At 44.0% G+C, this 16122-nt stretch overlaps 1 protein-coding gene across 1 annotated transcript in view; it reads right to left on the reverse strand.

Annotated features, from left to right (window-relative positions):
* The window catches only part of PHEX (phosphate regulating endopeptidase X-linked), a 1438972-nt gene that overhangs the window by 1008261 nt on the left and 414589 nt on the right, over window positions 1-16122 (reverse strand). The gene's annotated exons all lie outside the window — the stretch shown is intronic.

The following is a 16122-nucleotide window of genomic DNA, read 5'->3' on the forward strand; positions in this document are numbered from 1 at the left end:
AGATAGATAGATAGATAGATAGATAGATAGATAGATAGATAGATAGATAGATAGATAGATAGATAGATAGATAGATAGATAGATAGATAGATAGATAGATAGATAGATAGATAGAGTGAGGGCGATAGATAGATAGACAGATAGATAGATTGAGGGCTATAGATAGATAGATAGATAGAGAGGTAGATAGATAGATAGATAGATAGATAGATAGATAGATAGATAGATAGATAGATAGATAGATAGATAGCTAGCTAGCTAGATGGTTGTGTGTGTGGTTGTATGTGGTTGTGTGTGGTTGTGTGTGGTTGTGGTTGTGTGTGTGGTTATCGTTGTGTGTGTGGTTGTGTGTGTGTGGTTGTGTGTGTGTGGTTGTGTGTGGGGGATTTTGTGTGTGGTTGTGTGTGTTGTGTTTGGGGTTGTGTGTGTTGTGTTTGGGGTTGTGTGTGTGTTTGTGTGTGTGGTTGTGTGCTTGAGCGTGGTTGTGTGTGGCTGTGTATGTGTTTGTGGTTGTGTGTGTGCTTGTGTGTGTGTGCTTGAGCGTGGTTGTGTGCGTGTGTGTGGTTGTGTGTGTGGGGGGGTTGTGTTTGTGGGGGATTGTGTGTGTGTGGGGTTGTGTGTGTGTGGGGTTGTGTGTGTGGGGGTTGTGTCTGTGGTGGATTGTGTGTGTGTGGGGTTGTATGTGTGTGGGGTTGTGTGTGGGGGGTTGTGTTTGGTGGGTCATGTGTGAGTGTGGGGTTGTGTGTGTGTGTGGGGGGTTGTGTGTGTGTCTGGGGTTGTGTTGGGGGTTGTGTGTGGGGGGGTTGTGTGTATGTGGTTGTGGGATAAGGGAGGAGGTGGCAAATGGTGAGCATTTTTTCAGCCGCTTTGATGTTCTTAGTGGCCTTGCTGCTCACTGAGAACATCAAAGCGGCCGCGAAAGTCCTCCCAAAGGCAGCAGGCGGACAAATGGTGCGCGCGCCCGGCGTACATGCAGTGTACCCGATCCACCTGCAGACTTTGGGAGCATTTTTGATAGCCCTTACTTAACTCTCGCAGAGCAACGCATGCGCGTTGGCTCAGCGAGACCTAAAAAGCAGCACCTAAAACCAAAAGCAGCTGAGGGACACAAGTAATGCTTCCATGCTCCAGGCAAGCGAGAATCACACAGAAAGGGGAGACAGTCTGGGGCATCTGACTGATAAATAGCAATAACTGATAAGTAATGGATGGGCACCAAGCCCACTGATAGAGAACAAAATGCCTTGAAGAGACAGCGCATGAACTGTCTAGGCGACACCTTAAAACACAGATTGCAGACAATTCATTGCAAACAACTTCAATAAGTGTGTGATACTTTGTTTGTTGAGCCCATTAAGAAACTTTCAAAAAGGAAAACTCCTTTCATTTTATATCCCTAATTACACAGAACATACAATTTTATAAAAAAATTCACAGAATAGTTTGTAGTAGTTTGGAGCTCCTGAAACAGATGCTTTTTAAAACTGGTAAAAGCTATTTGGTGCCAAAATCTTTACAGTAACATCAACATGATTCCTAAGGTCGCTTGATCATATCTTCTCTCACCAGGGTATGGAGTGACTGTCTCTGAGAAATCCCAGCCTCTGGGGAAGGTATAATTCCCATTCTGAGTTTCACCAGAACATTGTGTTAAAAACTGGAAGAAACTCATCATAAGCATGATTCAATCAAAAATTCAGTTTTTAGTAATCAGTAATATTTTACAGTGGGTTTCTCAGTCAGGCTTTCCTGGCCAACATCTTATCCTATAGCTCGATTACTCTGTGAGATTCGAAAAGCTATCTGTAACTTACCTCTGGACAAAGAATTGTCACATAAGTCCAAATCTGTCTGAGAGAGGGCAAAATATGAGCTCCAGCCCGTCATCACATGTATCCGACTAAATCCCTTCATAAACTGGTGATCCAGGACAAAAACTGCGGCTCCTGGTTTACCAGAGGCGAGTGTGCTTCACCAGCCCCGCCTGGAGCTGTGGAAGGCTCTAACAGACAGGGACTATCTACATGACTGTGCCATTGGGGCCTGCACTTCATGCTGGGGGAGGTGCCTGACCAGATCGTGGGTACAAAGATCTGGCTCTGCACACACCGCACTTGGTGAAACCAAAGTGCCACAGAACAGCGGAACAGCAACGCCTACAGCCAGTATTTTCTTTGACAACCCACTGGGGGCTGATAGACCAATGGCGCACAAGCTACCCCCTCAGAGTTACCGCAATGGCTACCACATATTAGGCTGGGGTAAGAGAATAATCCCCTGACATGCAAGAGACTGTCCAGTGGCCCAGGAGACCCTTGCAACACTGATCCTTATGTTGGTGCCATGGCGGGGGCCTCCAGCTTGTTCACTTACAAATATGCTTGACAGCCAGCACAAAGTGCCTGACAAGTGGCAGCATGCAGTGCTACTGGATATTTAGGATCCTGTTTGTGGATGGCACGTATGTGTTCCGCAATTCTGTCGTTTAAGGGTCGGATAGTGCTACCCACATAGAACTTGCCACAGATGCATTCAATTATGTATATGACAAATCTGTTAGTACAGTGGATATTGGTCTTGATGGTATATTTCTCTCCGTTGGCACTGGTGAAAACTTTAGTGCCGTGTTTTGCCCATCTGCATACGGAACAGAGGCCACATTTGAAGAAACCCAGGTTGTGCGGTGGGAGCCAATTGGAGGCTGTGACGCTGCGCGGGATCGTGGGGCTCAACCTATTCCTCAATGTGAGGCCCTTTCTGAAGGTGATCTGAGGGTAGTCAGAGATGTGGTGAAATCTAACTAGCTGTGGTCCGATGTACCATGTGACCCCCCAACTTACCTTCCCCGTCCTTCACAGACACACTCCCTGCCACAACACCCTCACACTAGTTATCCCCGACACAACGCAAAGTTTTTTCACACATTTGGTGCTTTCCTTTGGTTAAGGTACACTTTTTATTGACAGTCCCACTTGGAGACATGTCACAAGAAACCGTGTTTATATGCATATTGTCAAGTTTTCCACCAATGTCCCTTGTATCTTCCCCAGCCCTGAGGAGTCGCAGGAGGATATTCCCATATGCGACGAAACACGTGTCAGCTGGATTGCTCTTAAGAACATTCAAATACTGTATTTCTCAAGGACCAGTTGATCTCACAGGCTTTGTTTTTGCTCAGATTGTATATTAGTGTCTACATAGACACAACTTGTTATAATTATTTTTGTGTGCAAGGGTATCGTGTTGTAATTATCTGGTGTGCTGGCCTCGGCCGACACACATACTGAGGGGTTATAGGGCTCATCCCCTCACCCGTTCATGCACCACATTTCTAACCAAGATTCCTAGACACTCATGCGTCCACTTTCAGCAGTGTGCTCTTTCTTTTCTTTTCCCTGACTAAAAACCCTTTGGAGACACTATGCCCTGAAGGTGCTGGTTGTGCTGGGATCCCCACTGGATTGCCAATACATTCTCCCCTTTCTCCACACCCAGCTGGCATATTCTTAGCAGTATTGGACCAACATGTCAAAACGGAAAACTGGTAAGGGTGGAGATTAACCTAATGTGCGCACCACGATACACCTGAGCCCTCCAGTGCATCAATCGGCCATGAGCGCCACTTGCAAGATCACACAGAGAAATCTACGGATCTGCTGTTAGTGGTCAATAACCTTAAATTCTTCCTGGTGCCTAAACTGGATTTTTTAATGATTGATGTAGGGTTCCTTTGTGAGGATCACAAAAAAGTAAAGGACAGAGCATAAGAAGCAGAAACAGAATTGGCGACAGTTCGCCCATCTGTAACTGAAAACCAGCAATAAATTGAAACACTTCAGAGGGAAGTGGCGCACTTGTGGACTAGTGCCGATGATGCTGGTGAGAGCTCCTGAGGGAACAATATTAGCATGGTGGGCTTCACCGAGGGCACGGAAGGCCTGAGTATGGATGGACGTATTCCTGGTATATTTGTCTCCATTGGCACTGGTGAAAACTTTAGTGCTGTGTTTTGCCCATCTGCATACGGAACAGAAGCCACATTTGAAGAAACCCAGGTTGTGCGGTGTGAGCCAATTGGAGGATGTGACGCTGCGCGGGTTCGTGGGGCTCAACCTATTCCTTAATGTGCGGCCCTTTCTGAAGGTGATCTGAGGGTAGTCAGAGATGTGGTGAAAACTAACTAGCTGTGGCCCAATGTACCATGTGACCCCCCAACTTACCTTCCACGTCCTTCACAGACACACTCACTGCCACACCACCCTCACACTAGTTATCCCTGACACACCGCAAAGTTTTTTCACGCGTTAGGTGTTTTCCTTTGATTAAGGTACACTTTTTATTGATAGTCCCTCTTGGAGACATGTCACAAGAATCCGTGTTTATATGCATATTGTCAAGTTTTCCACCAATGTCCCTTGTATCTTCCCCAGCCCTGAGGAGTCGCGGGAGGATATTCCCATATGCGACGAAACACGGGTCGGCTAGATTGCTCTTAAGAACATTAAAATACTGTATTTCTCAAGGACCAGTTGATCTCAAAGGCTTTGTTTTTGCTCTGATTGTATATTAGTGTCTACATAGACACAACTTGTTATAATTATTTGTTGTGTGCAAGGGTATCGTGTTGGAATTATCTGGTGGGCTGGCCTCGGCCGAAACACATTCTGAGGGGTTATAGGGCTCATCCCCTCACGCGTTCATGCACCACATTTCTAACCAAGATTCCTAGACACTCATGCGTCCACTTTCAGCAGTGCGCACTTTCGTTTCTTTTCCCTGACTCAACACCCTTTGGAGACACTATGCCTTGAAAGTGCTGGTTGTGCTGGATCCCCCACTGGATTGCCAATACATTCTCCCCTTTCTCCACACCCAGCTGGCATATTCTTAGTAGTATTGTACCAACATGTCAAAAGGGAAAACTGGTAAGGGTGAAGATTAACCCAATGTGTGCACCACCATACACCTGAGCCCTCCAGTGCACCAATCGGCCATAAGCACAACTTGCAAGATCACACAGAGAAATTTTCGGATCTGGTGTTAGTGGTCAATAACCTTAAATCCTTCCAGGTGCCTAAACTGGATTTTTTAATGATTGATGTAGGGTTCCTTTGTGAGGATCACAAAAAAGTAAAGGACGGAGCATAAGAAGCATAAACAGAATTGGCGACAGTTCGCCCATCTGTAACTGAATACCAGAAATAAATTGAAATACTTCAGAGGGAAGTGGCGCACTTGTGGACTAGTGCTGATGATGCTGAGGAGAGTTCCTGAGGGAACAATATTAGCGTGGTGGGCTTCACCGAGGGCATGGAAGGCCTGAGTATGGATGGACGTATTCCTGGACACATGGCTGGCAGAGCAGGTACTAGGGGGTACGATCTCTGAATTATTTTCTGTTGGAAGCGCACACAGAGTACCAGGATGTCACCAAGCCCCAGGACCTCTCCCTTCGACACGTGTTTTGTGCGATTATTTATGGGTTAGGGGTAGGGATAGGGGCAATACTTACAGCTTGCTAGAATTAAGGGCCCCTGGACTATGGAAAACAACAATGTAACAGTGTTTATGGATTACAGGGTTGCATGAGGTGAGACAATGCCTACATATGCTGGATTTTAAATACACAGTGTTATTCTCTGCAAAACTAGGTGTCATTTCAGTCAGCGAGACACAGTTTTTTTTACACCCAAGGAGGTGTGGATCTGGTTGGAAACACAAGGTGACTATCAGCGCTCCTCCCAATTGGTTCAGGAATGGACTTTGAAGACCCCAAAGAACAGGAGGTGTGCCACTAGGAATATCCAAGGCAGAACCTCGAAAGTACAAGCGGTACTGGGCAGAGTGAAGGTGCTGGTTAAGGAGGAGCAGGCATCCTGGTCCAGCTCAGAGGGCAGAGCTTCTGATGAAGAGACAAGGGTACTACATGAAGCTATGTAAGATATCAACCTACCAGAGGAACTACAAAGTGGCCCCCTAGTCATCCTAATGACTGCAGACTTGTTGCACAGTGCCTGATGGCAAGATATATATTCTTTTGCTGATGTTCCTATCATGTGTGGGGCCTCTTGAAGGGTCAGGAGTGGACCAAGAATTTGAAGCTATCATACTACTGTGAGGGGAGAAAAGGTATTATTTCTCCTGTACTGCCAATGGGGACCCAGATTGTGATATGAAGTGATGACTGTGTTGGACCCCCCATCATCTTGCAGAATTTGTACTAGTTGCCCAATTGAGGGTGTGGCATTGGTTTCTGGGCATTGGTGGGTATTGTTATTGATTTTTTTCTTCTTTATTGATTGGTATTTTTCTTTCTTTGCCCGATGTGCTTGGGATCCTCTCACCTTGGCAGTGCTATATGCTCCCAATGTATGCCAGTCCCTTTTTTTAGCCTCACTGGCACCAGCCCTTTATCGCTCTGCAAAATCCCACACATTCAGGTGTGGAGACTTCATTTGTGTTCCACATTTGATGCTGGACAAGTCCAACCCTCCTTTTCCTGGAGCACAATCACACTACACCACTAAACAATTGTAGCAGTGAACTCATAATCTGCAGGTGTTAGATGTTTGGTGCACGTTATATCTGCATCAACTGGAATACTGATTACTCTACACTACATTCTCTCCACACAAGGATCGATCTGGTACACAGTAACGGGACATTTGTGAATAAATGCATGCAAGTGGAATACCTGGGGCTGACAATATCTGACCACTGCCCCTTGATGGTGAAATTTTAATGGGGAAGGCCGCGCTCAGCCATTCCTACCTGGTGCCTACAACCATAGGTGCTAGCGGACATGCCATTCTGGACAACCATATGGGAACACATAGATAGATATTTTCACAGAAAATTAGGGCTCCACCTCGGATGGAATGATTGAATGGGATGCATTCAAAGTGGTAATGAACCCCACATGTGTATGACCCCGCAGCACGACATAAAATGCACCCTTCAGATGGAGATGCTAGACCTAGAAGTTAGACTCAGATCTGTGGAGAGGGACTGGGTATCCAATCCGGCTACATATCGAGTATTGAAGGGTATTAGGTCTGACTAGAGGGACTTGTCCAGAATTTCATCCACCTTCTATTCCAAGGAATACAGCAAACAGCAACATAAATTGGGAGACAAGGCCAGTAGTTAACTTGCATGGGTACTGGAATCAGAACGTCCATGCACCCTTATTGGAGCCACCCGATCAAGCACAGTTGGATATCAACAAAGAATCTGAAAGTTATTACTGGGAGTTATACCAGGTTCTGCTGAGAGTGACCCCAGAAGCGTCCGTTGCTTATTTGCGGCCTCTTGAGACTCCCCTCCTCAATCCACTATTGGTGCAAGAATTGGATGCTCCTCTGATTCTTGAGGAGGTTTTATTAGCGATTAAGCACTTAGCCAGAGGTAAGATGCCTGCTACTGATGGCTTACCTATTGAGTTCTATGCATCGTACCATGCCATTTTAGCCCTACGGTTATTGGATTTATATGGACAAGCCAGGGAACATGGTAACCTTTTGGATAGCATGTGAGTAGCCCTGATCATAGTGCTTCTGAAACCCAGAAGAGACCCGCTTGAGGTGGCATGCTGTCATCCACTCTCTTTAATCAACCTTGATTACAAGGTGTTGGGAAGGGTTTTGACAAATAGATTGACCCAATAGTGCATACGCTGACCCTAAATATCTGTAGTTTATTTGGTATCATCGACTGGGCATGCAGAACAGACGCTTAATGCTGGGTGGCAAGTACACAGAAGAACACAATGTCCTAGATGCCAACAGGTTATGGCAGACCGTATCCATATGGTGGGGTATGCACAGCAATCTCAGATTACTGGCAATCGGTGACCACTTCTACTTCGGCTATCACAGATTCCATCCTACCCAGTGACTCCGCTCATTACATCCTTTACACAGGGGTGGTAACCAAAAAAACTAAACAATTGATGACCTTTCATGGTCTGGCACTTGTCCTTGTGAAGTGCTGTATTGGAATGTCGTGGAAGGCAGTGATTGCCACCTCACTTACAGCATGGCAAACAAATGTAGTAAAAAAACTAAACAATTGATGACCTTTCATGGTCTGGCACTTGTCCTTGTGAAGTGCTGTATTGGAATGTCGTGGAAGGCAGTGATTGCCACCTCACTTACAGCATGGCAAACAAATGTAGTTTTTGGGCTTAAGGGAAGCTCTCAACATGGGCTGATGCAGAAGCCAGAGACGGGAGATGTAACCTCATGGAGCAATAGGATGACTATGACTAAATTGAAGGACCTTCTGCTCTGACTGAGTGACATCTATATGACTGGATGGGATGCCCCAAAGGTGAATGACTCCCTCTAGAATGCCACATGTTAGGCAGGGAGGAGTGATGGCGTGAGGCAGGAGGTAATGTTGGGCCCGGTTATTATGAATACATTGATTTTCTGCCTGGCTACACTTGTCTCCCACTTCGTTCCCCGATGCGTACGAAGAATCACTTTTACATAATGTTGTACATATTTGTATCCTTTCCTTGTATTCTGCTTCTCTATCTTGCCCCTCTGCACTGATGTGTTGCCTATTTAATTTGACTTTGCCTACTGATTGTTGTAGCTGTATCTTGATGTATACAGGCTTTTGTTATAAGTAAAATCAATTAAAAAAATAACAAGAAAAAAATAGAGTATGCAAAAGAAAAGGTTGTTTGCCATTGACACCAACGCAGTACCCCATCACAAGTGTTGGTTGATTGCCAGTCCTGAAAATGTCCCTGTTAAAAATTGGGTTTCTGGTTTAGAGGTATGCACCCTGTCCAAGCAGGAACCCCAATCCTAGTCAGGGTAAGTGTAGTACCCACTAAAGGTTTACCTATGCTTACCCTTTAGTAGCTTGGTTCAGAGCAGTCAGGCTAAACTAAAGAAACAATGTGTAAAGAATTTATGCACACACATTCAGTAAAAAATGAAAACACCCCAAAACTACTCCACAACCACTTTAGAAAAATAGCCAATATTTATCTTAGTAAAACAAGACCAGAAGGACAAAAACAACATACACAAGTCAAGATATGAATTTTGCAAGATCAAATCAAAATGCAGTGCTTAGCAATCAATAGCTCTAACTGGGCTATCTCATCACACTTTGACCATGAGGAAGCACAGGCCTGATATAGAAGTCATTATGCAAAAACAACCCCTAGGCAGCTAAAAGGTCTAACAAAGTTTGGCGACCTAACTACACTGAGTCCTCAAAAGTATCATGGTCTGTAGTTAGGTCGCCAAACTTTGTTAGACCTTTTAGCTGCCTATGGGTTGTTTTTTGATTTTTGTTATTTCCCAGCCCTAGGAAATTATATTAGAAGCAGGGGGGCCTTGATGTTTGATGCAGATATAGAAGTCACACAGCCCGCTGAGAGTACCTTGGATGCTTCAAAGCTCTGGAATGATTTATTAAAAAACAGAAGGGATGCATCACTGTCGAAGGCGATGCATAGGTTCCAAAGTCGGGCAGCATCTTGATGAGCCGATATCAAGAGTGATGCGCGTCAGTCGGAAGTGTTGATGTTGAACTGCTGGGCAGTAGGGGATGTGTTGCCACATAGCCATGTAGGGATGGAGATGCTTGGGGATGGTGCGACTCAGTCGTTGGCAATGCGGTGTCTGAGACTCACACAGAAGGGGTGATTCAGAGGCACTGCTTCGGCTGCATTGTAAGTCTAGGTCAGTGCATCGCACAGTCAGCAAGTGGTGTCCAGGGCCCCTCTGAGGTGACTCGGCTGCACGGTGGATGCCGAATTGTCCGGCAGCACCTACAGAGAGTTTTGAGTTTATCACTGAGGAAGCCCATGTTAGGAAGTATTGATGGTGATTTTTTCCCGATCAGGTGTATACAAGCAGGTCCGCTGACGCACTGCATTCCGGATTGATCCTGGCTGTGCAGGCTGAGCATGAAGCCCTCCCCACGCCCTGCTGTGGCCAGGACAATATAATGAGCTCAGGCCACTTTTTAAGGACGTGGGTGTCATTTGTTGTTCCAATCCTTTCATACTTGAGGTTTCTAGTGACTATTTTCCAGTACTTCAGCTCTTCCACTGTCCTAAAGAGGTCCAATTTCAAAAGTGCCATAACACGTCATCACTTCCTGTTGAAAGAATCTTTTAAATTAGACCTGCAATTTAAAAACCAACTTCACTAAACAATGTGTTTTCAAACTGTGAGTCCAGAGACACCAAACGTATTCTTCCTACCTTTTTCTGATTGGAAGTTACACTTTTAAAGTGTTAAAAGCCAGCTCCAATGCTAACCTATGGGAGAGACAGGCCTTGCTGTATTGAAACACAAATTTATCAGTTGTTCACTTACGGGACACGTAAAACTCCAAAGTACATGTCCTACCTTTTGAATACACTCCACCCTGCCCATGGGGCAACCTAGTACATTCATAAACACGAGATACCTTTGAATACCATAGATCATACTATTCTTATTTTGTCTCAAACAGTCCTTTTTATTGACTTTGGGCAGCAAATTATTTGTGTTTTTTACTTCAAAACCCTTTTTTTTGTTGTTTGGCGTTATTTACACCACAGATATTTCTTTCTTTTCAATGCATGAAAACAATTATATACAAATACACTTATAAAAAGGTTTTCTTCAGGGATGTTCCCCGATAACATCTTGTAGAATTAGATCTCCAACCCTATGCAGGACCTAACATTATTACATTAGTACACACACCACATGTGATTAAACTCTCAAGGGTATTATTGCACGGTACTTTACAAAACACACAAAACATTTACAGTTCACTACCAGTTTCTTGACACACATAAAGTTTGCTTTTTTAGTCCTATATTCCTTGATAGCCTTTCCTGGGACCTAAACTGCCTTTGGTCCTCAGAATCTCTTGATTTTTAGGTCCTGCATAGGGTTGGAGATCTAATTCTACAAGATGTTATCGGGGAACATAAAGGTTTCAACTCGGCCGCCCGGATGGGGTCAGTATTTCTTTCTTTTAGCTTGCTCCAAGCCTCTATTTGTTCACTGCCGACGCGTTTCGAACTTACATATGTGGGACCCAACACTTCATGTTTTTAAAAAAAAGGTTTTCTTCAGGGCTGTACTCTTTTGAAAGGACGTCATTTATACGTATCATGAACTGACGCTGCAAGGCACCTATTCCACTGTTTAATACCCAAATTCTTTGGTTTCTATGTTGCCCTTCTTTCTGTAGGTTGCATGCCTACTACAAAATCGTCAAGGAGGAGGCAGCGGAGAGAGACTCTTTCCTTCCTTGGTTCGAGCTTAGTTACCAGTTTTCTCTACCTTTATTATTCTTTTAGCTTTCTCCGTTATGTGCCGCGTTTGTCTTCTGTTTGTCCTCGTCGCTCTTTTTGATCCTTCACGGGAAGCGGAAATGACGTAAAGCCAAACTTTATATGTGTAAAAAAATTGGTGGTAGTGAACTGTAAATGTTTTGTGTGTTTTGTAAAGTACCGTGCAATAATACCCTTGAGAGTTTAATCACATGTGGTGTGTATTCTAATGTAATAATGTTGTATATGTTGAATATATAAGTGTATTTGTATATAATTGTTTTCATGCATTGAAAAGAAAGAAATATCTGTGGTGTAAATAACGCCAAACAACAAAAAAAAGGGGGTTTGAAGTAAAAAACACAAATAATTTGCTGCCCAAAGTCAATAAAAAGGATTGTTTGAGGCAAAATAAGAATAGTGTGATCTATGGTATTCAGAGGTATCCAGTGTTTATGAATGTATTAGTATAAGATTCCAGCCTCTGAATCCTTAAAATGGAATCTACCCCTTATTACATATTCATGGGGCAACCTAGGGCATACCTCAGGATGCCTTGTATGTAACAAACGGGAAGGTTTGGGCCTGGCAAGTAGGTGAACTTTCTCGGTCGACAAGGTAGTGTAAAACTGCACACACAGGATCTGCAGTGGCAGACCTGAGACATGTTTTAAAGGGCTACTCAGGTGGGTGCACAATCAGTGCTGCAGGCCCATTTGTAGCCTTTAATTTACAGGCCCTGGGCACATGTAGTGCACTGTACAAGGGACTTATCAGTAATTCAAATATGCCAATCATGGAGAAACCAAATGCAATCACATTTTGGACACAGAGCACATGCACTTTAGCACTAGTCAGCAGTGAAAAAGTACACAGAGCCTAAAGCCAGCGAAAATGAAGTCCAGCGTACAGTCAAAACAGGAGGTCAGAAGGCAAAAAGTCAGGGGAAACAACGCCAAAAGATGACAGGTCTAACAGTGCCTGGTCATACTAACTTCATTTAAATGCATTGTCTCCAAACTCATTTTATTGTTAAGCAAATGAATTGCTTATTCTTAATTATTTTATGATCTCTCATAGTTCATACTCTGGGCGTCCTCCAAAGGAGCGACATCCATGAATGTCATCATGAGTAGTGTAGCATCTGGGGGAACAGAATCTGAACTGTTCCAAGTTTTAGTTTCCAACACTGGGAGTGAAAGTGGTGGGGTGGCGGGAAGCTTTAAGGGGAAGGTTATCATGTCAGCTGTTAGATGAAATTCCCCCGTCTTTCTACTAATATCTCTCAAATTCAGTCTGTCAGCAGCACGTTGCTTATTTGATAGAAGGATGTGGTTATTAGCATAGATGGCAAAAACATGCTTGATTTAACAGATGGCTCTGATGTTACACTAGTATGAAATCTAAAATCTTTAGTTTGCAGCCTTTAGCTTATACATAAACCCTTTAAGTAGTGGTAAAACCTTTTGTTCAACCTTTTCAAGCAACTACTTCTTCTGATGCAGATGTCTGTCTGTTTTGACATTATCACTGTCCAACAGATGCATTGCTAACAATATTGATAGAGTGAGCTTTAGGCTCACCGCTTTCATCTATTGCCTCTTTTTGACTAGCCACTTTCAGTCACTGACGTGAGTCTTTGACACTAGCGTCTTTGCTCATCCCAGTTGAGTATTGATTCCACACATAATGCTATTGTCTGTATGGGTCTATCTTTTCATCTCCTCTGGAGTGCAAGCATTGATCTGCATGAGGGACTACTTTACAACTATAGCCCTCTCAATCCACTCCTGCTGCTGGCTTGCAACCACATGTGTAACTCTTATCTGCAAATATTGCCAGCAATATCACATTATTCCAGACATATTGGCTGTGCCAATGATGATTCTGCAGCCACCTTCTTCCATTTTTCCATTTACTGGCTTTGAGTAGTGACTTCGGAGAACAAGGCCCCATATCACTTGGGGTCCTGTGTACCAAGGCATAGGCAGCTACCAGCAAAGTTAAGCTTCCCTCTTGAGTAGACACGAAGAGAGCTGCACCTGTTGACACCTTACCTGTATTTCAAACAGTGTATTTTCATTTGCCAAATATTCATATGGAGATACTATATAGTGTTTTGTTTCGGCGGTTTGTGAGTTGATGACCCCCACTGCCTTCTTCAAAAATGTTCAATTGAATCGGATGGGTGATGTTTCTTACCACTGATGTCTTTAGTGAGTAGGGATTTTCCCATGTTAAAGTCAATATTGATATGAGTTCTATAAAATGCCTGCAACATAGAACAGGATGATTATAAGGTCAAGAGACCCGTACTGCTGCATCACTGAAAGCCCAGCATAGCCTCTTCAGGCTGACGATGGCCCATGGATGAGCATGCCCTTAGCCCAGTATTTCCAGGAATAAACTGCCACGCATCCAATGCATGGGGAGCCCTTGATCCCACTTATGGCATGGTTCTCAATGAGTACAGTAGCACCCTGCTGCAGGGGAAACTGGATCGCGTGTTCCCCACCCACAGAGGTCTCCAAGTTGTGCTCTCTCCTGATTGCTGGCTCCTGCTAACTGACTCTTAAAATAAGTTACACATTTTGAATTAAAAAATCCAGAATTTGAATACCGAATTATAGTCCGCTGCGAAGGGCTATACATATAATTAAGGGCCATTTAATGATAAGGCCTTTAATGACTAGTAAAGCCTAAGACAGAAACCCTATAATACTATTAGAACATTATACTATCTGAAGGCTCTAAATAAAAGACAGAGAAAGAGATAGACAGTTATTGGCCCGCTGTCACTCTATTTCCCTGAATAGACCTCTTTACCCTCCAACATTTCTAAAAATGCATTACAGTCAACAGTAGAGTTTGTAAGGGTTCAGGACTCGGACCTTCACAGCCCATTGATAGAAAACTGACCTATCAAAGCATGCCGCGGCCATTCACAAATTGGAAGATGTCCTTGGTGGATAGCTTTCACTTTGTAATGCCAGCTACGGGCATTGTATGGAGCAGAAACTTTGGTTGGAATGGAAATCACCAACCGCTTTGTGACCCAGACAATACTACTTTGGACACTCAGAGGCATTATTTATGAGAGATTTGCATCACTTTTGCACCATGCAATGGGGTACATGAGTGACACAAACATCTAAGTCAGATTTTTGAAGCCACGCAAATCCACTTTGCTTGGCTCTGAGTGCCTTAAAATATATGGAGTAACGAAACACAGCTCAAATCACTGATTTGGTTTTCTCTGACCTGAGAACGTATTCAATTGGCATTGAGTGGGTGTTCCCACACAACTCACATGGATTTTGACGTATCCCCAGATTTACAAGAAATTGTAAACCTATGGATGCGCCAAAATCTTTCACCTTTCCTAGGGAGGGATAACATGGAGAAATATTTCTATTTCTCCTCGTTTCTTCCTCTATGTGTGCTGCATTCTGCAGCCACATAAAAAAAGGAATATGCCTCCCAGGATTGTTTTTGTGCAGGAAGGTGTCCCTTCCAACACACAAATGATCATGCATGCAACAAAGGCATCCTTGCACAATGGTGCAAGGGAGTCTGTTTTGGCACTGAACTGCCAAAATGGTGGTAGCAAGAGGGAAGGGACATGGTGCTTGCCTGCCCTTTCCCTTTTACGCAGCGCAGCAAGGTGACTTGCTGCACTGCACTGCATCACAAGTTCATAAATGAGCCCCTCAGTTCCTTCTTTGCTCTTTTACTGTCAGCAGGGTACAAGGAATGTGGATGTGTATAGTGAGTTAGGATTGATAGAGTAGAGATGATAGTGAATAGAGTTATCTATTTTGGGCACTGAGGAGCAGATTTATCATTTAATCACGATTCGCACTGCAGCATCCGTAAACGCTGCGCTGCATGAAAAAGAGAGAGGAGGAGAGAGCCATAAGTACAGAAATAGGTCACTCTTCTCCCCTTTCCCTAACACCCGCGCTAAAATCCGTTGCTGTGAGCCACGGAGACCCCTTTTCGCCATAGTGCAAGGGTGTCTCCGTGAGTCTAGCATAGGTTTTGCACTGGAAGGGTACCCTGAAATGCATATTCCTCTTCCTATGCTAATGCAGCACAAATAGAAAGAGAAAGCAACATGGTGAAATGTAGATATTTCTCCTCGTTATGCCCCCCCCGAGAAGGTATATATTTTTGGCGAATTCCCAGGTCTAACACTGTCATATGGATACTTCGTTACATATATTGCGTTAAGTTAGCATGAGTGCATTACATGTTTAAACAGCCTTTTTTCCTTCGGCTTCAGTTTTGCACACGACACATACTTGTTGTTGTCGCTTTCACCCTAGAAGCGGTGAGGTGGTTTATTTGAGAATAATATGTTATTTCTATGCTATCAGCTTTGCCTGGTACACTTGGTACAACTGTCTGCACACTGAGAGCTGCACACTCTAAAATTAACCTAACACAAGGTTGCTGGGAGGCCTGATCCTCGCACCACATTAGACATAACACAAATAATGTTGATGCCAACATTTTGGGCTCTACGCGGGTTTAAGATAGAGTTACACGGAATGAACGTAGACACTTGGTGCTGCGCATGAAGAGAGCTGGTAGCTGTTGATGTGATCTGCTCCTACTGACATTGAGAGGTATGGGGCCGCCCTGCTAAAGCCCGAATGAGACCTTCTTAGATATAAAATAATATGCTAGATAGGGTGCGCGAAATATAGGTGTTATAGATTTCTATAGATTTTGCATTATAACATGCTAGCACCTTTTGCTTACTATGGATTAGTGACTATGCTGCTGACTCTGATTTTTATAATCTGCATTTTGGT

Source organism: Lissotriton vulgaris, chromosome 8 (genome assembly GCF_964263255.1).
Source record: "Lissotriton vulgaris chromosome 8, aLisVul1.2, whole genome shotgun sequence".
In the NCBI taxonomy this organism is placed as follows: domain Eukaryota; kingdom Metazoa; phylum Chordata; class Amphibia; order Caudata; family Salamandridae; genus Lissotriton; species Lissotriton vulgaris.